Below are 23,659 nucleotides of genomic sequence, written 5' to 3'. Positions count from 1 at the left end.
ACTCAAAGATGAAAAACGCTTTGGTCGTCTAGTTGAAGTTGATGACGACCTAATCAAAGAAATAATCGATTCGGATCATCACAGTACAACACGTGTGATTGCAGAGAAGCTTCATGTATCACATACATGCATTGAAAATCACTTAAAACAACTTGACTATGTTCAAAAACTCGATACATGGGTTCCTCACGAACTGAAAGAAACGCATTTAACGCAACGCATTAACAGCTGCGATATGCTAAAGAAACGTTATGAAAATGATCCATTTTTAAAACGACTGATAACTGGCGATGAAAAATGGGTTGTTTACAACAATATCAAGTGGAAAAGATCGTGGAGCAGGCCAGGTGAACCAACTCAAACCACATCAAAAGCTGATATTCATCAAAAGAAGGTTTTGTTATCACTTTGGTGGGATTACAAAGGAATTGTCTACTTTGAACTCTTACCACCCAACCGAACGATCAATTCTGATGTCTACATTGAACAACTAACGAAATTAAACAATGCAGTTGAAGAAAAGCGGCCCGAATCGACAAATCGAAAAGGTGTTGTATTCCATCATGACAATGCAAGGCCACACACATCTTTGGTCACTCGGCAAAAATTATTGGATTTTGGTTGGGATGTTTTGCCACATCCACCATATAGTCCTGACCTTGCACCATCTGATTACTTTTTGTTTCGATCTTTACAAAACTCCTTGAATGGTAAAAATTTCAATAATGATGATGATGTCAAATCGTACCTGATTCAGTTTTTTGCTAATAAAAACCAGAAGTTTTATGAACGTGGGATTATGATGCTGCCTGAAAGATTGATCAAAATGGGCAATACATTACAGAATAAAGTTATTTAGTTCCCTGAAAAAATTGTCTTTGATTTTCTAAAATAAATCCGCAATCACTTAGTTGCCAACCCAATATTTAATTAATGTAAAACAGAAATATGTGACATCACTTAATCTTCAGTAATTTTAAGAGCTTAAATAAAATTTATACAAATACAGGCATTACGACAACGACAGAGATATAAATATTTAATCAATGTAAAACAGACATTACTGGAGAAATACGTATGCTGAGATAATTTTAGAACTCATTCCCTTCGCTCTGTCATCACTGTCGTACATTGCATTGTGCAGCAGTTCATTTCAAAGGTTCTGATATACAGGGTGTTGCCGAATTCGACCGACAAATTCAGAGGGGTAATAGTAGGCATCAGGAGGATAAAGAATCACCATACAACATGGGGTCTCAAACGACGTTTAATTGGTGAAAATCGCAAAAATATAGAGAGACGGCGAACTGTTAAAAACTGTAAAAAATTAATAAAAAAATAACTATTGGTGTTTTTACTACTATTTATTTTAAAAGTGAAAGCACATTCTTAAAAGATTTTTTCATGCTGGTCGCATGCAGATTTGATAATCTAGGGAATCGTAAATTACGAAAAAATGGTTTAGAGCCCATGTTTGTAAAAATATTAAAGCTTGAAGAAAAATAAAAGTTTGTAAATGTAAGGAATTTTATAGTCTATAATTTGATATAAGCGTGTAGTATTAGAACTGGAGAATTTTAAATATATTCAAGAAAAACTAAAATGAGAACCAGAAAACATCGCTGCAACATCAGTACCGATGTTCGCAGAGAGCGTTGTCAAAATTGAAAGCCAAATTCAGAACAAGGATAATAGGCATTAAATAGATGAAAAATTACCAGAAAACATAGGGTCGTAGGTAACGTTTATTCAATGAAAATCGCAAAAATTAGCATGGAAAAGACAATAAGTCTGGCTAAGAGAATGGATCTATGAATCCGAAGATTAGGAACAAGGTAATGGAGAAGAAACTTTTGGTATGTAAATTTTTCATGCGTTAGAGAAAAATAAGAGCAGCGAACAAGTATTCATTAATGATCATTGTAGAATTGATGTTCGTTATACTTCATTCGCAAATAAAAAGTCAGATTTTACAAATGTAACTAACATGTGCTGGTGCTCCATCAGGCATTAACCAAGTTGTCGGTGTTCCCTGCAGTAAATCCGGAGAAACATGCTGGAAGAAAAGAAGGTACTTTCTGCCGCTGCGGCGTTCGGGCAGAAAATACTGTTCAAATAGATGACACCGCACAGATGTTAATATCAAACTTGTGAAATGACATGAAAATGATGTGGGGATTTTCGGATGACCAAATATTCGCATTGTGCGCGTTGAAGACACCTTATCTCGTATTGCAGGCTTCCTCTGAGAATAAAACTCTAGCAGAAAAATGTACATCTTCCTGTGTAGCATCAGGCATCCAGCGTGCGAACTCCCCCCGATTTGTGATTTTCATTGAAAAACATTACCTGCGACCTTATGTTTTCTGGTAATTTTTCATCTATTTAATACATATTATCCTTGCTCTGAATTTGTCTTTCGAATTTGACAACGCTCTCTGCGAACATCGGTACTTATGTTGCAGCGATGTTTTCTGGTTCCCAATTTAGTTTTTCTTGGATATCTTTAAAACTCCCCTATTCTCACACTACACGCTTATATCAAATTATGGACTGTAAAATTCCTTACATTTTCTAGCTTTTATTTTTCTTCAAATTTTAATATTTTTGCAAATAAGGGTTCTAAACTACTTTTTCGTTTTCGGTAATTTACGACCCCCTAGATCAGCAAACCTTCATGTTACCAGCATGAAAAAACACTTTTAAGAATGTGGTTTCACTAAAAAATAATTTCATTTTCACCATTTGTTATTTTTTTATTAATTTTTTACAGTTTCCCACAGTTCTCCGACTCTCTATATTTTTGCGCTTTTCTCCAATTAAACGTCGTTTCGAGCCCCATGTTTTATGGTGATTCTTTATCTTCCGATGCCTACTATTACCCCTCTAAATTTGTCATTCGAATTCGGCAACACCCTGTATATCAAATATTTTTTATCACAGATATCAGCGGTTGAAACTTCTTAGCACTTGTTGTGTTTCCTCTTGGATTGGATTGATACTCGGCTTTATTGTATCAGGTAACGATTGATACTGATACTCAATTATAACTGATGTTTTCTCTGATACTTTTTATTTGATACTGCCAGTAATGTTTCCTTTTTTCCTTTGTAATGAAACTGGACACTCAGAACTAAGGGACTTGCACTTACGCCATGACTAGTAGCTGATGCGAGTATGATTCTTAATTGGAATTATACTTGTTTCTTCAGGATACGTATTTAATTGTGATGCCTCAGTGCCCTTGATTTTAACAGTGATTGACAGGAGAATGAGAAGAGGAAATTTGTTAATATAGTTATTATAGGGAAGGCGTGTTATGTGCATCGTTACGTGTGTTTATTATGAAACATTATAGCATTTGCGATTCACATGCTATACAGTTTGGCGATTGATTGAAGACTGGGATTGAGATCGCCAAATTCGCGTTATTCTTTGGTCGCCGTTACAACCGACAAGTACCTATTCAAAAAAGGTTTGGATTGCCTCTATTTTATTGTGCGAAACAGGAGAAATGGGTATGATGTGCAGAAGTTAAACTGAAAAATGAGACGAGGACATTATATTAACTGAAGAAATTTCATTACAGTAATGCTTTGTCATAGAAATCGATACCATGTTAGAGTTAATTTTTTCCATGTCATGGTTGAAAAAAAAAGGGATCTATCGAATCATTAGACGGTTGAAATATTTTTCTTGGTGCCATCAAAGAGTATCTTTTTAAGATCCTTTATTTTAAAGTTTTTGACTTATTTATATTCTCAAATTGATGTGCAATTTGTTTTCTTGAGAACGAAGTGAGGTCTTGACATCATCTTCTTAAAATATTGTTTAACCTGACACACAGCAGTTCAGTAAATCATTTCTAAATTTTAGGGCTGGAAATTTGTGGTTACAACAGAAGCATTTCTAAGACATGATGAATCCCTTTCAGTCAATTCCAACTGCGAAACTTTTAGCTGATTTTGGCAACTAAACTATAATTTATGGAAAAATTTAGTCTATAGTTGAAGGTGGCAATTAAATTTGAGATATTGGTGGAAACAAACACAAAAAGACAGATGGTATTGTGATTTTTTTTTTTGGTGCAGAATGGGAAACTTTGTCTTTTGGAGAAACGTTATTTTTAGCAATTGATTCTTCATTATATAATGGTGTTTTATGAGAAGTTTCCGAAATCGTGCTTGAGGGAGCTTGAGAGATAGGTGGATGCAAACATACAAAAGTGGATGGCATTTCGATTTTTTTTCTTTTTGTGGAGGAAATTTGTGGTGAAGATGGTCGACATAGAGAATTTTTAAATTTACATGGTGAATTGGGTGAGGTAGCGTTGATGCTCTTCGATGGCAAATTTTCTGATGAACTGTCTCTTGTGTGATCCTCCATTATATGTTCCTGTATGAAAAGAAAAATTAATACAGAATATTTAGGAAAAAAAGCATAAAATAATTCGTATTTTTTAATGCAAATATTTTATTCATTTCAGCTTATAGAGCTTAGTTTGGCGTGTACTTGTAATGATTTTATTTGAAACATAGAATTATTTAATAATACTGGTGATGGGCTAATAAGTAAAACCTTTAACATTAACTATTTTGTTACTTGTCCCCTGTCTTATTTTGGGTTTTGCAAATTACGCTACGATCACTAAGCTCTATTATACATAAAATGACAAAAATTTCGCCAAAATGTTGGCAGTCACAAGTTTATTTGGCGATTTTCAGATTAAGCCAAAATAGCCAAGTTAATGGGTTTACTTGGCGATTTTCATTTTACGTCAAGATATCCAATGGTACCAATCGCTAAGTTGGCGACGGTTTGTATTTTTTGGTGATTTATCGCAGAAATATAAAAATAAGCAAGTACTGCTACGTTATTGTTAAATTATGTTCTATGCCGAATTGGGAGGAATTTCTATAATTGGGATTGTCCTTTCCTACTGTACTGCCATTCCATCTTTGAACCCTGCAATGATGGGCCTTATTTCAACAAGCGAAATTTGCTTCATAATTGTGACCAAATAAATCCATCGTTCTTTCGATTTCAGGTCCTTTAAATCACCGGTATCGTGAATTAGTGTAACTTATCAGTTTGTTCAAGTTTGGTCATTACTGTGAATATAACAAGGCATGCTGTGTTTTTACGATTGCAGCATCCAACATTTCTGGACCTAACTTTTCCAAAGATATGATCACTTACAATAAAAAGGCAATTATACCCGATTTTCTATTAATATTAAATTCAATTTGCTTGCATTAAACATATTTATCTCTACGTTCACATTGAAGAATATCGATGCCGTTACTTATCTATAGAAACTTTCAAAGTTACAACCAAATGACCATCTTTAATGTTATAACAATAGGAGCAAGATAATTAAAGTCAGTAAAATCTTTGGCAGACATTTACTCAATTTTTTTTTTACTATTCAGTAGTGCTCCGATAAATAATAAATTTTAAATGAATGTGTGTGTCTGTTTATAAATCAGATCATTTAACTTAGAGAGCCCAAATTTGGTACATGTATTCTTTGAAAGATGGGACTGTGCCCCTTGAAGCTAATTTTTTAAATTTTATTTAAATTTTAATTTATTAAAAAATAAGAAAACATTTTTGGTGTTTTCTACGATAATTACCGAAAGTATTACTGCACAAAATAGATCCTCTACATCATTCTAAAATTCAAAAAAAGATCTATTAAATAATTGCTGCAGTTTTTTTTTATGAATTGATTTTTTTTTTTTTTTTCGTTATCATTTAATTTTCAAAAAAGAAATTTTTTTGAGCATATTTTTTAATAAGATATTTCATATAGAACAAAATTAAATCTGCAGGAGTATATTTAATATGCATGCAAGCGTAAAATTAGCTTTTAGCAATATATCACGTTAGCAGAAGATCGAATTAAGAGACTGAATAAACTTTTACTATAACCTAAAACTTGAAAACTGAAAGTGTTAGACCATGTCATGCGCATGTATGTATGTATATATATGTAATAATTTTCGAATCCTGTCGGCTAAATAATATGTAATATATTTTGGTTGCAACAGAATGCACGTTCGAAGCAATGAAGAGACTTTGTAGTTTTAATTTCGTTTTATTCTATTCCCAGTGGCAGGCATGATTTTTTACAAGAACGCGCAGCTCTGCACAAAAGCAGAAGAGCGAAAATGGCAGAACAAATGATCACTAGCCTTTTATAACATAGGATTTCTGGCCAAGTGCCAATTCAATACACGTGTTGACTTTTGACACCTTTTCAAGGGCAACCGAAGATATCACTTTCTCTTGATACGTAGTACTGATGGCGCATTATTTTTACAGAGGAATTAATTAAACCGAAAGTGAAATTGGATCACGAAATAAGAGAATATTTTAGAATGAAGTTACGATGGGCTAAATTAAGATAAAGTTTTGGAAATTAATGTGGATTAAATTAAGAGTTTAAAATATCTTTACTATTTTCTCCCCACCGCAAGACTGGAAGTGCGTCGGGACCCTTTTGACACACACATCCATATCCTAGAGTGGTGACTGAATAAGTTTAATTTAAAAGTATATTGAAAGTGACACCTCAGTTTCCTTTGCCTTCACATTACACAAACATTAATCAGAAATCCAATTCATTATTTTATATCAAAGCATAAAAAGACTAAGAATTGTCTTTATAATTGTGAAACTATTATATAAAAACCTTAATAATCAAAAGTAATAACAAAATATTAATAAATTAAAAATTATATTGCACAAAGTTATTTTGACCATTTTTTTGTAAACACTGAATTGATGAACTTAATTTAATGAATACAGTCTATGGTATTTTCGCCTATATTATTATTCTTAAATGCTAGGAAGGCTGACTCAACAAGATTATTAAATTAGAAATGAAATATTAAATTATTAAATATAACATCAATATTGTTACGATTTCACCCAAATAAAATAACAATATGATTTATGATTTTAAGTAAAGTATTTTAACTACAAATAAAAATACAAGATTCAAAACTTCAGATAAAAAAACTTTGATAAAAAAATAATACTTCCAGAATTGAAATATGTTATAGTAAACACTTGTAAATGAAAATAATATTTGCAAAAATGGATGGTTTCATATAAAACTTTTGGAAACGATAATAATAATTGTAAAATTCAAAAATATCAAATGAAAAACTTGGAACCAAAAGTAATAAATGCAAAATTCAAAGATTTCAAACAAAACACTTGTGAATGAATACAACAAACAAGACTCAAAATACTCTTATAATATATTTTGTGGGGGGGAGGGAGATATAATATAAGAAATAGTTGAGTAATTGAAGGAAAAAAAAACATTTGTGTTTTGTAAAATCAAGTATTTGGACACAGTGATAATAGAGGGCAACTTAATAACTGTCAGGGGTGTAATAATTTCCCCTGAGGTATTTACTACCTTAGTCTAATTATCATGTGCCATTAATTATTAAGTATATAAGAATCTTGGTATGTTATTTTTTTCGTTCACAAGGTTTGTATGCATAATTTTTTTAAAAACCTTTGAGTTAGATAAATTTAATTAAATTGGAGAAGTCATTTTTTCTTAATTATTAATAGCATGTATATAAATTCCAAATTCAACAAATTGTAATATTATGAGAATTTTAAATAATAGATATAAAAAATTTAAAAACTCAATATTTTAAACTAAAACACATGATATTTTGAATAATAATATAAAAAGATTATTTGCACTTATATTATAATAGAAAAATGCAATTCAAAACAAAATCAAAAGTTCAAAATACAAATCTTGAATTTAATCCGTTGAGTTAGTTGATGGAGGCTTTTTTTTAATACTAATAACTTTTTGATGAATCATGGCACACTAGGAGTTGGAACTTTTTGAAATAAAAGAGCATAAACACGTTATTTTTTGATGAATCGTGGCACACTAGGAGTTGGAACTTTTTGACGATAAGCAATACAAACACTTTTTTGAGAAATTTTGAGCAGTGATTCACTGGAACTTCTTTATGTGACAAGGAGCACAAAAACACAAGAGTATTGAACAGCAAAACAGGAATGGCTGATGAGATCACAGGTTAGGCATGGTATCACTGACGATGCGGTAACATGAAGGTATGCAGGGGATATCGCATCGGCTGCGTGGAACGACGTGGCCGTAGGAGAAAACCATCGGTGTTGGAGAACTTCAGCATAGATGGAGACAACGCGGGCTAGACAGCACGGTATCATTTTCAGAGTAACAGCAAACAAGCGGCCGAACCAACATGGAACATCTTTGGAGCATGGCAGGTTGCGGAGGCATCACAGGAAACTATCTTGTCGACTAAATAATATGTAATGATTTTCGAATCATGTCGGCTAAATAATATGTAACATATTTTGGTTGCAACTGAATGCAGGTTCGAAGCAACGAAGAGACTTTGTAGTTTTAATTTCGTTTTATTCTATTCCGAGTGGCAGGCATGATTTTTTACTTTACAAGAACGCACAGCGCTTCGCAAAAGCAGGAGTAAAGAGCGAAAAGGCAGAAACGGATAGCGAAAGAACGATCATACAATGTTAACGGACTTAGAAATTTTCTGAACAGGAATGAGTGTCTGCGCATGCTCAGATTTTACTGGAGAAAATGAGTAATATTCACTATGGTTCATGATCGTTCTCTCGCTATCCGCTTACGTCAGGAGCATCATCAGGATGAAGAATTTTTCCGTGTTTAGAAAATCAAAAATGTCAAAAATATTTTATCATTTACAACTATTAAAAAAAAAAGTGCGAACGTTTTTTTTCAACGCATTTTTAAAGTTAATTAAAAAATTATTCTATAAATAAAAATGTTTTATAATTCAAACTTTAAAAATAGGGTTGATTTTTGATTTCTTAAATATAATGAAACTTCCTGAAAAATGACAGTAAATTTAATGTGTTTTCAGTACTATATTAAGGATGTAAGTTAGGAAAGTATGGTTATGTTTTTTTCCCCTTATATTTAAAATAAAATAAAGGTTAATATCATTTTTTTAATTTTTAAATACTTTATTTTAAAATGTTAGTAATCAAATACCCATATCTAGGAATTTAATATAATAAATTAGAAAACTTAGAGAAATTTATCTTCTTTTGAGGAATTTCTGAGAATATCATTTGAAATCATTTTAAAAAGGGCTTTTGAGCAACAAGGAAGTATCAACCAGCATATTGATTGAAGCTGCTGTTTTTCTTCATATCTTCTTTTGTTAAGTAACAAATTTTCTTCTTTTTTTTTAATTAAAAGATGAGCTGATAAAAAACTACAAATTCTAGATCTTATTTTTCTAATAATCTGAAGAAAGAATAAAAAATACAATTATATACAATACTAAAGATTCCAACTATCACCGTAAACCTAGTTCATAAAAAACAGGATTATTTACATCATATTACCTAATTTTTCTAAGAATTTAATAAATCTTAAATTAAATAAAAATTGAGTTTTTATAAGTAATTTTTTTTCATTAGCTTCATAAATCATTATAGAGAGATTTTATATATTTGTGTATTCAGGATGATAATACATTATTTTAATATTTTTAAAGCGTTAATTTTCAAGGGTTTGATTGAATTTTAAATATATTTGTAAGGTGCCTTTGGTATTGAACTTCAGAAAAGAATATGAAAACATTCTATAATAATTATAACAATTCATTTTTAAATGGATTAACCCTTTCTACGGCCGTGGGAAGTATGCTTCCCATCAAATTTATCAATCTTTGTATGGAATTATGTAGGTTGGCATAAGTTCTGACAAATTTTTTTAGAAAGACAGAAACTTAGATACTTCAGTTTTTTATCTCACACAAAATGATGTATCTTGATTTGTTACTTAATTATTAATTAACCAAATTAATTAATTAATCAAATTAAATTTATCTAATAAGCCAAATGAATCCCTTTTCTTATTCTAATTTCAAATCTAAATATATTTTAACATAATATGACTAGAAAAAAATGGCCCGTTAAAGGGTTAAAGACAAAGAAGATGAAAATAATTGAAATATGTTGCAATAAAAATTCTTTTATTATTTTTCTGAAAAATATTTTTTTAAAAAAATATACAGATTAAAACTAATAAATAAAAGTTTGGGGGACTGAAAATAAATAGGCCCACAATGGTTATCATGAAAAAGAAAAACTTTTTAAGCATTCACTAAAATTTAAAGAATATTATGTATATAAATAAAATTTCTACCTACTTTAACTTTTTCTATTCGAGCCATCCGTTTTCTGTTATATTTTGACTTCATGATTTTTATTAAAAATATGTACAACGGCCCGTTTTCAAAGGCTACCGATCCTAAAAAAGAAATTAAGATTCTTATACTATGTGGAAGTGGTCAGCTGAAAGAACGTGTTACATCTGAAAATACAAAATCGGAGCCCCAGAGGAACTCCTTACTTTACTAACTGTTTATCCAACTCTGGGTAAAGAAAAGAAAAGAAAAGAAAAGAAAGAGAGAAAATTCCTTTTGGCAAACTGAAAGTCAAAGGTAGATTCCTTTTCAGTTACTATTTTCAAATTCCTTTCAATTCTTAGACAACCAATGGGAATGGTCTTTCTGAAACATTCTCATACACTCGCCAATTAATTCCCTCCCCCCCTCCCATACAAAATTTTGTACCTTGGCCGTTAGTACCTTACATGCCATTCACCAATGCTACGAAGAGTAATTATAAATTACAGATCTGGTGATAGTTTCAAAATACAATCTTTGACATGAATCTTACATTTTTACTGAATCTATTTCGGGAGTATATGTTTTGGGCGGCATTTTTTTTTTTTTCCAGTCCGATTATCACCGAAAATTGACAAGGAACTACAATTGTCGTCACAAGACAACATAATGAGTTTTATTGATTTAAGTCCTTACGTCTATGAATTTTCACATTTACATGCATGAGGAAGTACAGACTGACAGATGGCCAACAACTGGACAGATTTAGTTGAAAATTTAATAGCTAAACCTGAGTTTCAAAGTTTATTTATATAGTTGTTCGTGCTTTGTAATTATTGAGTCCCAAATAGCCAGACAGACTTACTCCGAACAGACTTTGCTCAACATCTGATAAAAATCTATAAATTTGGTGAATTATTAATTTGGTGAATTATTGAGTCGCAAACAGCCAGACAGACAGACTTACTCCGAACAGATTTTCCTTAACATCTGATAAAAATCAATCAATTTGGTAAAAAGACCGTGTATGTAGTTTCATTTAGCTACCTCAAGACGTTTTTGAGTTATTTTTGTCATAAAAAGCTAAACAGATGCCAAACAAATGCCAAAAGTCTGTTTTTCGGATTTAGGGACTTCCGAAACAAAATCTTGAATTTGATTTTTTTTTTTTTTTTTTTTTTTTTTTTGATGATTGCCATAAAAGTTTATCTGTACTTCTATTATACGATAAAGTGAAAAAGTAATATTACATATTGAAGTAACCATAGCTAATGTTTATATTGCTATCGAACAGTTCAAAATTTATAGCAAAATAAATAATATCAAAGTATAAATATTATAAAAATAACATACGAATCTAAGCTCGTTACAAACTTTCTACTATTGAAAACTTTGAAGTTTTTAACATGAAAAAGTTTATCTCTGCATATTAAATATATTTGAAAAAAAAAATAACTATCGTTTGCAAATATTCTGTTTGTAGCTCTACTCTATCTTCTCTTTTGGATAATAGATGGCGATGCCTGATTAGGTACGCATCCCATAGTGCATTGCATTTGTAAATAATGAGATGTGACGCTGTTCTGTTAGAGAAATACACGCGTTATTGTTTTGTCTTTCGCGCTTTGTATGAAATATGATCATTAAAAGAAATCCCGAAAACATACGTCCCGTTGCTTCCACTGCACTGATCATAATGATCATTCCACCATATGCTTTCAATTAAATGCAAATGATAACGTTTTATGGTAGAAAGTAAGAATTCATCCTTCAGTTTGTATTTTATATTGGAGTAAAAAATCGTCTGCTCTTTTTAATTAATATTGGAATCAAAATCTTAACTATTGCGCATTTAAATGTTTCAATTATAGTTACGAATTAGAGTAAAAGGAAACGTATCAGCTTCTTTTTTTAAATAATTCTTCTGTTATGTATTAACCGCATGTCATTGATTGGTAAACATAGTCAATTGACCGACATGATATTTTCGCCGACCTTTTTTTTTTTTTTCCCCGATTAATTGTTATTAGTTGATTAATAAAAGGCTAATAATCGTTAATAAAAGGCAATCATTATGGTTTTAACCCAGTTATGGGTTTACGCTATACTCTCAGTAATGCAACATACATCAAACCAAATGATCATTAAATAGCAAAGGTTCCGGAATAACAAAGTTTATTAAAAATACATATATATATGTGTAAAGAACTAAAAAAACCTCTGAAAAATTTTAAGCTGATCGTTTTTACATAATGTTGCCGTTAAATCTTTCTATTCCTTTATTTTTTATTTAATTCATTTTATTCAAATTTTTAATCTTTACACCTAGTGCATTTAAACAATTTCAAATTATGGAAATAATAAAAAAGTAGAAATTTTATTTCATTTTTTTTTTCAAAAATGTATTTATTTTATTTTTATTTTTTTCAAAATTGAAAACAAATTATTGATGTTAGAAACAGTCAAAATGAAAGTCACTTGAAAACCACTTTTCAGTCCCTTATTTCTAAGATAGTGCAGTCATATGAAAACTTTAAACACAAAAGCTATTCTTATTATTGAGGCTCTAATTTGACCAATTAAATTAATTTTTCCATCTTCAATATTAAGGAAATTATAGCAAAATGAAAATTTCACCCCACCTCCACCACCACCACCAGTTCCACCACCTTTGAATTAGATGGTCCATTTACCAACTCATTCGAAGTTTCTACATTTCTTATAACATATTCCAAGCTGGTTAAAATCCAAACAAAATTATTCTAGTTGCCTTGTTCACAAGATAACATAAACAGAGCAATAATCGATGAAGAAGAAATTTTCCGGCAGTATTGTCATTAGAGCCATTGCAATAGGTAGTCTTCCTACAGAAATTTACCTAAGAGACATAATCTTTATCCTTACAATGGTATGCCTATAAAATTATAAAATATTTAACATTTAAACAAGTAATTAAACGAAAACATCAATTAATTACATCACTAAAGAAAAAAAAATCACTTGAACACGCTTAATCTTCTTGCATGCTATTTAAGTTTTGATATGAACTGGAACAATAAAAAATGTTAAAAATAGAATTTATCATCTAATTGGGATGCTAAATATATTCATAAGTCAGTGGTTAAGAACTCAATACAATTTTTTGATTGATTTTGTGACAGTTTTGATAGAACAATTAAAATCAAATTCTAGCTACTTAAACTTTTTACACATTATTTTTGGCTAAAAATGTATAAATAGCATACATATACAAGTGGGTAAAAATTTGAGACTTGACACTATCTGGTCAGTAAAGCAGAAAAATAAAACAACCATGAAATTGTAATGATTGAAATAATCATCGCTTCTTCAGCTTATGCAATCATAAATTACTGCATATCATATGTTGATGATTCCAGTAATCATTTTTTTTCTTTACCTTAAACAATCATCAATTACTACATATACAAATGTTGATGATTTCAGTAATCACTTTTTTCTTTAGCTTAAGTAATCATCAATTACTACATATACAATTGTTGATGATTCCAGTAATCATTCCTTCGTTAGCTAATGCAATCATCAATTACTGCATATACGATTGTTGGTTCACAATAGTAATTACAATCTATGAAGCAATAGCAACGAAAAGAAAATGCATAAAAAAAATGCAAGAGTAGAAAAAGAAATAATATTATGGCATACATTCGTTAATAGAAGATTTTTCTATTTATTAATTTAAATTTCATATTGAAAATGTGAAATATTTTTAAAAATTAAACATCCTATGTACAAAAAGAATGAAACGATGCTTTTATAAATAAGTAATACAAAAAGATATTTTGAGATTAATTATTAAAAACATTAAAATTTAGCGAGGGGGGGGGAGAAGATTTAAATTTTGAGACAAAGAAAGTTATACCACAAAGTATTAAAATATTAAGAAATATTGAATAAACGATAAGGAAAAAAAATTGACTCAAATGTATTTATTCTGGAACACTTAAGAAAAAGAATTCATGCTGAATTTCAAACCCTAAAAGATAAGCCTAATGTTTAGTTCGGCACAATATTGAATTACCGCTCAATAATCATAGCCACGAGATTATATAATTTATTCAAAAATAATAATAATAATATTTGTTTAAAGAAATCAAGCGAAACAATTAGAATATTATTACCTTTTAGAGCTTCTTTAGGGAGTTGCCAAAACCCACAGTTATCGAACAGTTATTCTGCAGTACTCTGAACCAGTTTGCAAGGGCATATCTTATGATTGCTTACATAATTCTGATTGCAGTTGCAGCTGTACACAGGTGATAGGCAAAGCACGTTTTGCTATAGTTTAGGTATTATTCAAAAAAAAAAAAAAAAAAGGAAGGTCAGGCTGTCCTGATAAAAATAAGCCCAGTCAGACTCGCTTCCCTTGAGAAATTGGATGCATTAACACCATGAAAATGAGTGTCCTCATCGTCAGAAGGGGTCAGCCTGATAAGGTTCTAGCCAATCATACCTGATTCTCCTAAAAGGACTTATGCATTAACACCTTAAAAGAGTGAATGACCTCACAATCGCAGATAGGAGCTTATAATTTCTTAGTTTTATTTTGTTTTAATAAATCCGAGTTGTTTCAACTTTGTACGCATTTTCCTTCAATCTCTGATGTACTAGAGTTTAAGGCCTTTGTGGTTATTTTATGATTATGTAATATTTTGATATTTTCTTCCTTCCTATTTATCAGTTAAACTATTAATTTTAATCAAATTTTGATTTCACATGAGAGGCGCCCTCTAGTGATATATATGAGAAATGAATAAACATAAAATTCTGAAATATTTGTAAATATAAATAACTAGCAGTACCTGTACAGCGTTGTCCATGGCAAAACATCCAAGAGCAAAAATTAGTTTAAACTTAAGTTTAGGCTCCACCCGATAACATGGTCATGTCGCACAGCATTAAACTAACATAAAAATATATTTAAAAATTATCAAAAATAACTACAAAACAGTTTTTTGTAGCACACATTCTGAAATATTTAGACTATTAAAAAGGTAAAAAATGATATGTCCATAGACAAAACAATTCACTAAAAATATGCAATAGAAAAGCTGTTTTAAAATTTAAAAATATTCAAATAAGATATTGTACCACACTTGTTTATCAACTCAGCATAATCTGATATGAAAATAAAATTCAGCTTGCTTCATAATATTTCTTTGTAAACTATACTGGTTCGGCGATCACTTCGCTCCTTATGAATTCTCCTGTAATTCAATTGCAGTTCAATTTAAAGAGAGATTATTACTTCGCTCAACAGAAGACGCTCTTTCCCTAAGTTTGGACTTTCTTTCTCTAATATTCGCTAACCGAACGCTTCTTTCCTCTTCATTATCGCGCAGCAAACGAGCGTTTTTGGCATTTAATGAGCACCAACCAGGTTGTATTGTCTTTTTTTGGTTACAATGAGTTTTGAATCGCTGTTTAAAAATGCGAGTTCGCAAATTGTACAGACTAAGTCTATGGCAAAGGATACCGACGTGCTCTGATTGGTTTAAGCCTTGGCAGCTTTTTGGCAATGTTTTGCCAAAAAGATGCCATACCGAAATCTATTTTTATAAAAATAAAAATTTGTATATTTATCCCCCCCCCCTATTTTTTCGGTTTGCATGTAATATTAATCTGGAACACATATACAGCAGAAACGATCAAATCCTGAAACCTAAATTCAGGAAATATAAAAATTACAATTTATTAAAAATATTTTTGTGTATGTTTCTTCTTAATATTATTTTGAGATAACTAAAAATATTAGCTACTAAATAACATATTCCATTAAATTTTACATATTTATACGTTTTGGGCATTAAGTAATCATCTCCCCATATGAAGTTGATGGGAAAGTAACAAAAGTTCAGCAACAGCTTTCAATGACTGCATGAATTATATAATAAAGGCACGAAAATCATCGAAAAATAAGAATTATTTCATTGTTGCATCATATGTTGAGTAATTACTTTCATTCAATTTTTATACTTATGTGCATAAACAACATTAGTTACTTGCACTACTAGTATTATTAGTAATATTTAAAGAAAACAATTATATTAATAAAAATTAGATCGTGTTGATATTCACTCGTATCTTCCATAAAACTAATGAAAGGTACAAGGTTTAAGCCAAATAAGCGAAAACTACACTATTATGAGTGAAAAACATTGCCAAAAAAGATGCCAAGGCTTAAACCAATCAGAGCACGTCGGTATCCTTTGCCATAGACTTAGTCTATACAATTTGCGAACTCGCTTTAAAAATCAGATGTAAACAAAGAAATGTATCGCATATGTATACCACAGCTCTTGCTATTTGCGCATGTGCAGTTTGATGTTTTTGCACATGCGCAGATAAGTGCAAAACACAGATACTGCTGTTTTACGTATGCGCGAATCGTAGTAAGAAAATAATTAAGATCGCAATAATAAAATTCCTTTTTTTTTCTTTTTTTTTATATGACTTCAATATACTAAAATCTTCCCTAATAAATACCCTACAAAATGGTACAAATATCTCCAATTTTAAGTAATTCTCTAGTTTTTTTTTTTTTCCTTCAAACATACAGACGCTTGCAGGAGACTTCATTTTACTATGTATAGATAAAATATAAAATAAAAAAATATTTAAAAACACGAATTCTAAAAATACTATTCGAATACTAAAAAGTGCGAACTTTTTTATCAACAATTTTAAAATCAAAAGGAGAAACGTAGAGATATAATGCGCTTAAATAGTACTATATGGAGACCAATATAATAAGGAATAATATAATAAGCAATAAGGAATATCATTATGAAAAACCATTATAAATTTTTTGTTAAACTTTAAAAATATTAATTAGTATAAAAATAATAAATAATATAAAATTCTTATTTAAGTTATTCTTATTAATGCCTTATTTTTCTTTCCACAGACTTTATTTTGGCAACAAAATTGCCTTTTCTGCCTTAATACATTAATAAATGGCTATTTTTAAAACTTTGAATTTATTATTTTTCTGAAGAGATGCCACAACTATAAGATATTTTACTATCTTTTTAATGCAGAACTGCTGTCACTTCACAGACATCACTTCCTGACTGTCTCACAATATGTCACAGTTCATTTATTATCTCACCGTGCTTTATAGCAATATTTGTTTTACAGTACTTCACGATTGTCTGATAGCACCTTTTTATTGTTTCAGAATACTTCATCATAATCCGACGACTTTTAATATCTCTCTCACCGCACTTTATTGTTATCTATAAAAATGTCAAAATATTTCAGGGTACTTTCTATATGTACTCATCATAGTGACTTTGGTTACTATCATTACACATGATTCTTCTATATGATTATTATTTTCTCGTATTCGAAATATACAAAGAAAAAGTATGGTGATCGCCCCCCCCCAAAAAAAAATGAAAACGAGATTTTGACGAATCTCTATTTTCAGCCTTTTTAAAGTTCTAAAACCACATTTTTGAATTATGTTTGTCTGTCTGTCTGGACGATAACTCAAAAGAGCTTTGAGCTAGACGGTGAAATTTGGTACCTGACCTTTACACCAAATTTGTTAATTGGCATAAAATTTTGGACAAATTCCATCCTTGAAACGTCTCTCCGGTATATAAGTTATCCATAAAATGAAGAGAAAAGAGTAAATTCTGGTACACAGATTTAACATCAAAAATATAGATACATCAAATCTGAAAGCAAATCGGTCAAAGAGTTGGCCATCCGACTGACTATATAATAAGCGATTTTGTGACTACAATTGTGGTTCTGTGACAAATTGATTTAAATAAGTCTAAAAAAAGGGGCGTGCCAAACGCTCATTAAGTTTTCAGATATTTATCAATTGCATACTAGAAATTAATCACCAAGAAATACATTGTGATAGGCTCTTTCAAAATTATTGTTCTCTAATGACATGCAATTAATAATAGACAAGTACATTTATTAAAGAATATGCGAGATTGTTTCAGAGAGACTACTACAGCTAGTTTAGTGAGATGTTTGGCACGAGACACAAAGCAAAAACAAAATTTTCTCCTGATTTTATTTTTTTTTTTTCTTTTACAATAAATCTTTGCTTAATGCAGGTTTCCAGAATCGGATCGTACGCATAAACATTATCTTTATTGTTTCTATTTAATTTGTAGAAGTAGAATTTTATTCCCTACTCTGCCGAAGTTGTAGATTTTCGGCTTAAGTCAAGAATTTTTCCAAAGCGCTGTAATCGATTAATCGAAATGAAGCCAAAAAAATCGTACAAATTATAAAAACAATCGTTTTAGACACGGAAAAAAAATAAAGCCAAGAATTCCTCGAAGGAAGACAAAGGATAAATTGGAAGATTTTGTAACTTCAGTCGTAAACAGAGGCATATTTAGATATTTTGTGGCCCTGGGCTGTATAAGAAGTCCTTTTTTAAATAAACTGATCAATTTAGTTTCAGATTTCATAACATTTTTAATGTGTTAATATTTATTTTAGGTTGATATTTTTTTTATTTCATTGAATTTGTGAAAATGAGTTTATTTTTATTTATATATTATCACCCCAGATGATTCCTCTATGTATTCTACACAAAATTATTGAAACAGACGTTGGATATTTAGAAAAATTCTAATGACTATGTGAACATAATAAAACATATAAGAACACTGGCCAATTATACTTGAAAAATGTTAATATTATCTCAATATTTTGTAAATCAATTGTATTTTCATTCATAATTCATTTGTATTTTGTTTAAAAAAAATTATTTATTGGCTATAAACAATATGAATGTCTTCCATTGATCTGTTTATGCCCCTCCCCCTCTCAATCTAGTGGCAGTTTCCAAGTCTATCTAGTCGAAAATCCACCCCTGATCGACAGTGAAAAAAAAGCGTTTATATCTTACAAGAAAATAACCGAATTATTTATTAAGACATAGGTACGGTTCGGGTTCGTAATAGAGATTCCCCCAACTGACAAAAGGGAGAATATTTCATCATTATTATACAATTCTGCACTACTTACTACAAAACCTTTAAAAATTACTACCGTCATTATCTAGAACAACAATGTTAGTTTTTGAAAGATAGATAGATAGAAAGGTAGATTGGATTTGAATGGAAAGTAGGTTGGACGTTTTCTGGCGCAAGAGCCAGTGTTGACTATGCAGCGTCAAACCAGAAATAAAATCATTTCAGTATAAAACGATCAAAAACGGGCAATGTAGAAGGGTACATAAAAACACCAAAACTTTGGAATTTCTTTTTTGCTTTCCATTAACCCTACAAAAACTATCCGTGAATATCTGATTGATAATAGTACTTAATAGTTATTTCCTACCTTTTAGAGAAGATAACACAGAAATCTGACATCTTGCTGGGCGACGCCAAGCTTGACATAAAGAGCAGACGCTGTTTCCAGTTCCTTCCAACAGCACAAACTTGGACACCTTTCTAACTCCCCACACATCCGGGGTCTGGACACTACCCCTCGAAACGAAGAAAACCAAGTCCGTGACCTTTGATCTCACTTTCTCCCCACCGCAGTTATCCGGCCATGGCATAAGCACCCCGAGTGGACGATTGTTTACAAATACTGGTTTAGCTGCTATCGAAAAACCAAGCAAAATAAAACACTGAATTTCCATAGGACCTCGCGTTTGATTGCGATTTCAGATGGACTTCAGTCTGCCCATAGTAGGATCAATTTTGATTTTTTTTCCCTTGCTTTCAGCACATTATTGTCAGGAGCATTACTGTTGGAATTTTTTATTATTTGGAACTCCTGTTTAACTTCCATATCATTTCTGCTTCTTCTATTAGAAAATAATCTTTGCAAAACAAGTGGACATTTATATTCTTTACGAGGTGAAAAACGTGACATTGTTTATGCCAAATGTTTTCTTTCATATTTAAGTGCAAGAGTGAAAAATTATTAAATTTATTTATTTGCATACACAAACCTTTTATTAATACTCAATTTTAGTGCATAACATTATAAATAAAATTTTATTAATACTCCAGTGTATAACATTATAAATAAAATTGTACTTAAAGATTTCATCTCTTTTCTGCATCTCTCTAATGATGCGCCAGGCTGTTTATATTCTCATAGGAACTGTTTCTGATTGATACATTTTGATTAGGCAATCTTTATATCTTAATCGTTTTGTTAGGAGGCAGTTTATTGTATGCCGCTTAACCAAAGAATACCATTAACTGTTATCAGTTTTAGTCGAAAATTATACAGTTGCAATCAAATTCCAGTTCCTCTCTAGTATTTTTTTTTTTTTTTTCATTTGTCTATTTGTTTAATTTTCAGCACCATTTTTAGCTTATTTTAACTCGGCACTTTCGCACTATAAAAGCTTCATCTGTTTTAACCTGACGAACTAAATTTCGATTGCTTTGCTCATATTTCTGGATTTAACCCTGCATATTTTTCCCATTGAATAATTTCAAACAACTGTCTCAAATATTTAATTCTTTGTCAATGAGTCTGAAGGATTTTCTATGTATGATGTAAAATGCCCATTTAGAAATAAAATTTTATATTTTATCTGAATTGCACAAAATTAGAGACACCAAGTTTAAGTTTAAACAGTGACTCGTCAATGACCAAAGTTTGATCGCCAAAAAGCTACTTCAATTCTCTTTTGCAATAAGTTTGATCGCCAAAAGGCTACTCCAATACTCATGTGCAATTTCATTGAAACTACCCAAGTTCTCACAACACAAGGCATCTGTCAACATCAACAAGATAATAGAATCCTAGGACATACGGAAAAACTCTCAAAAGAGGGAAATAAGATTTCACATACTATTTTGCTTTATTCGGATCTAGTGATACATAAGCAGGAAGAAGAAAAAATCTTAGTTCTGATTATGTGGAAAAGCTTTTAAACACCAAACTTAAGCCTACAAATGAAAAATCGAAATAAAGTCTTGACTGAAAATTCTAAACAAAGGATTAGTAATAGTCTGTTAGAATGAAGAAGATACTGAAAAACTCATTATCAAAATTCAGAATACCTTCGAGTTAAAAGCAAAAATCGTTCACAAAGCATCAAAGTAGAAATGCTTGACTTTTAACATCTCAGAGGATACAACCAAGCAAAAAGTATCAAAATCAATTGAGTTAGCCACTGGATGCGAAAAAAATGTAATAGAATTCCCACCTAAAATGCGCAACGAAGGGCATTAACATTGGATTGTACAACTTCCAGCAACTGCATTTTTCACTCTTGAAGCCATTGAAAAATTGACAATGAATTGAAGTTTTTATAAAATTAAAGAATTTCTCAATATCAGTTGATGTTTTTCTTGCGAAAATTTCAGGTATATCCAACAGAAGTGTGGTGCTGAAAAGAAATACTGCGGAATTGTTCAGAAAACCAGGGCACTCAAACTTGCAAGGCAAAGCAGCCAGTTTGCATAAATTGTGATGAATCAAACTATAAAATCGGCTTTATGATATCCGATACGCTGTCGGATGTCAAAGTTCCTCAAATGCTTACGTTGTGTACATAAAGGATTTCTTTTTGATTCTGCATCCTACTTTTCATTATATGAACATACTATAAGTTTTATAAAACTTATAACTGTGTTATTAATACAGCTGCCATCGTTTAGTAAGCAATACTATCTATCTTAATTTCCGAAATTTCACAAAAGGAAATGAAAAAGTGAATTTTTCTGAATTGCTAATGAATAATTCTACCTTTTTTTCACACCTAATACAAGGCTGCCGGTTTCGCGAATGGTCTGGAAAAAAATTCAGAAATATTTGCTACCGATCGTGAAAAATTTAGTTAGTCATTTTACGGTCTTATAAAAAAAAGTAGATAAGTGGCATTATTTATTAAGCGAAGTTGTACTGCCCTTTTGATGTTAATTTGCATTCCATTAAATCTATGTTGTACATTTAATGTAATGTATCCGTTTCTTTTCCTTAATTCATTGATAAGGAGCCTTCCTTTATAACATATTGGAGATATAGATGCTTACAGCTACTACAGTCATGACTAAACGGACTTTATGTACACCGTTTATTTGTAATATCTTGATTAAAATAGTACACTCTATGTACACTTATATACAGCAAGGATATTAAATAAATTGTCATAATAGTTCTCGGCATCCTTTGTCCGGTTTATGATTTTTCCGTACAGACCAATCATAAAACTGTCAATCAATGGTCTCGTAACATGATGTTTACCGAAATTTTGAATACTTCATGACATGTTCTTAATACAATTTCGTGCCTTTTAATACAATCTGAATACTTCCCTCTTTGCCTTTTCTGAAAGATGAATTGCTTTTCAACGAATTAATTCGAAAATATATGATAAAAATAAATGACGAACGATATGTCTTCTCATATAAATACTATATTCACTTCGAAACAATAATCGTTTCTTCTAGATCTTAGATGGTAAATTCGATACTTTACACAAATATAACGATTTGCATTAAATGAAAAGATTTTTGTTTCATTAGTTTTTACTTTATTTCATCTTGATTTCCTTGTTTAGTTCAATAAGTTCAAACACTGAAATATAAGTTATTTAAATATAGGCACTTAAAAAAAAGTTCTTTCTTAAGTTTAAAGTACAATTAAATGAGGTTAGTGGTATTGGAATGATTTATAAGAAGGGAAAAGTTGCAAAACAATTCTTGAAATGCCGTAAGTAGTAAGAAAAGCTTCCAACTAATGATGTTAAGTTTCCATGTTACATCAATTTTTAAAAAAATCAATTTCCAGAGTAGAGGCGTCATTACAGATGTAAACTTTTCTATTTATCATCGTAGATTTAATTTCAATGATGTTGCATTTTTTTAAAATAATCTGTACTCTGATAAAGATAAATTATTTGTTCATTATATAACTTCCCAGTTTCTAATGAAATATTGTAAATACACAGTGCATAAAATAAACTGCTTACTAAAACAGAAGTATTTTAATATTTTGCTAACTGGTCACTTGTATCTACAAAAATTTGTAGATGTTAGCTTAAATCAAATTCAGTTTTCTTCTAGATGTACTATTTATTTAACGATAACCCAAATCTACCTCTGAAAGATAAAACAGAATTTTAAAAAAATGATTTTTACATTAATATGTGTAGCATATATTATTCAGAAACTTTATTTTTTTTAAAGATCGTTCTTATATGTAAAATAAGCCATTAACTATCGCGATGAATGAAGTTCTGGTAATACATTCAACATCATATTTTTAAACTCATCTATTCTTTTATTGTAAATTTTTACTGATACACTATGATTTTTTTCCATATTTCAAACAATGTAATTATTTCCAATTTCAAAAGAATTCAGGGCCGTTTAAAACTTTCTAGAGGCCCTAAAGTAATGCAAATCTCGAAGCCCCTCTTTTTCCTCCAAATTTTTTATCGATTTTGA

Source organism: Argiope bruennichi, chromosome 7 (genome assembly GCF_947563725.1).
Source record: "Argiope bruennichi chromosome 7, qqArgBrue1.1, whole genome shotgun sequence".
In the NCBI taxonomy this organism is placed as follows: domain Eukaryota; kingdom Metazoa; phylum Arthropoda; class Arachnida; order Araneae; family Araneidae; genus Argiope; species Argiope bruennichi.
This window is presented reverse-complemented; position numbering follows the sequence as displayed.